Source organism: Bison bison, unplaced genomic scaffold, assembly GCF_000754665.1.
Source record: "Bison bison bison isolate TAMUID 2011002044 unplaced genomic scaffold, Bison_UMD1.0 scf7180017859188, whole genome shotgun sequence".
Lineage (NCBI taxonomy): Eukaryota > Metazoa > Chordata > Mammalia > Artiodactyla > Bovidae > Bison > Bison bison.
In genome coordinates this window covers 20,648-22,547 of record NW_011489760.1, presented here as the reverse complement: position 1 = coordinate 22,547, position 1,900 = coordinate 20,648, and the positions used below count along the sequence as shown (strand labels likewise).

Sequence of the window (1,900 nt, the reverse complement as noted above, 5' to 3'; positions counted from 1 at the left end):
AACTCCAGGAGTTGTTGATGGACAGGGAGGCCTGGTGTGCTGATTCATGGGGTCGCAAAGAGTCGGACATGACTAAGCGACTGATCTTATCTCATCTGATGTGATACATGGACTTCTCAGGTGACTCAGTGGTAAAGAATCTGCCTGCCAAGGGTTAGATCTCTAGGTCGGGAAAATCCCCTGGAAGAGGAAATGGCAACCCACTTCAGTGTCTTGCCTGGAGAATTCCATGGACAGAGGAGCCTGGTGGGCTACAGTCCATGGGGTCACAAACAGTCAGACACTACTTAGTGACTAAACAGCAGCAGCATATATCTTCATCTGGCTGATTCACATTGTTGTACAGCAGAAACTAACATGATATTGTAAAGCATTTATACTCCAATTAAAAAAATCAAGTAAAATAAAAAACAGATTTATCTTTTAGAAAGGGTGCTCTGAGATCCTTGGAAGAAAGGCCAAATTCACTAAATTCAAGAAGTGGTCCCTTTCCCTCCTTACCATCACTGCCTCCTGGGAGGGAACAAGGATATCAAGGGGAACCTACCAGTAACTGTTTCTGGGAGAGTCAATCACTCTTCCTTCACCTGGTTCCTTATCTTTTTTTTTTGTTTAATTTTGCTACTGAAGTATAATAGACCATGCATACAGAAAAGTACGCATACCATAAATGTCCCTGTGAGATCTCACCAGTCTGAGCTCCTCTGCCTGCACTTGATTTGAGGACAGTGATAAGCGAGAAGTCAGTGGCAGCAGCCTGGCCCAGTGGCTAATCCCTGTGCAGTTCTCTGTCTAGACATACAGCGGACAAGCCAGACTCTGTGGCCCTTGACCTTGGAGCTGCCCACTTAATGAAGCCTAGCTGCAGTCATTTGGGAACGCTTCTCCTCTGTATTCTTTACAAAAGCAAATTACTCATTCTTTTGTTGATGCTTTTGTCCTACTCTCTGCGACCCCGTGGACTATAGCCCGCCAGTCTCCTCTGTCCTGGGATTTTCCAGGCAAGAATACTAGAGTGGGTTGCCATTTCCTTTTCCAGGAGATCTTTCCGACCCAGGGATCAAACCCATGTCTCCTGCATCGTAGGCAGATTCTTTACCACTGAGCTACCAGGGAACCACACTCATTCTTTTAGATCAGCTTTATAAAAGAGTTGTCAGCCGTGACTAATACTTAATAAACGCACCTTGACATCAAAAGCCAAGCAAACTAATAGGTTTGCATAGATGAGATGGTTGGATGCCATCACTGACTCGGTGGACATGAATTTGAGCAAGCTCCAGGAGTTGGTGATGGACAGGGAAGCCTGGCGTGCTGCAGTCCATGGGGTTGCAAAGAGTCGGACATGACTGAGTGAACTGAACTGACAATAAGCATTCTTATCCCTTGGTTGTCTTTTATTCCAAATCTTCTGTTGGGAAGCCTTTTAACTGCATTTTCATCAGCTTGTTTTCATCTTTTCCTGGTGGCTTTTAGCTCCCATAGCATCCTCCTGTAGTTCTATCTAGGCAGTAGTTCATTAACTTGAGATATAATTCAGGTGCCTAATTTGGCTTATTTTATTTGGAGGAAGCCAGTCAATGTGCTTGTTGGCTACATGCCATGTCTTCGTTTTTACCTACAGTGTACAGTTTCTGAACTTGTATATCCAGGTGTTGTGTTACTTATTGTAGAAAAGTTTTATTTGCCAACAGTGTCATGCTAAGAGACACTTAATTTTAACGAGAAAAAAAATATGCCCAAATCATACTGATCATAAACCTGAAAGCATGGTACCTACCCTCACATACTTATGGTAGAAATGAGCCTGCCCCTTTCTTATTTCCCCAGAATGACTTCTCATTAGAATACAAATGGACAGAAGGAACATATTGTTTCATTTGTAAAAGGGAACTAAACC

The 1,900-nt window shown here is 43.4% G+C and overlaps 1 protein-coding gene across 1 annotated transcript in view; it reads left to right on the top strand.

Moving 5' to 3' along the window:
- LOC104981601 (G-protein coupled receptor 64) overlaps positions 1-1,900 on the top strand; it is a gene marked incomplete at its 5' end in the record, with an annotated part of 20,145 nt that overhangs the window by 9,878 nt on the left and 8,367 nt on the right. The gene's annotated exons all lie outside the window — the stretch shown is intronic.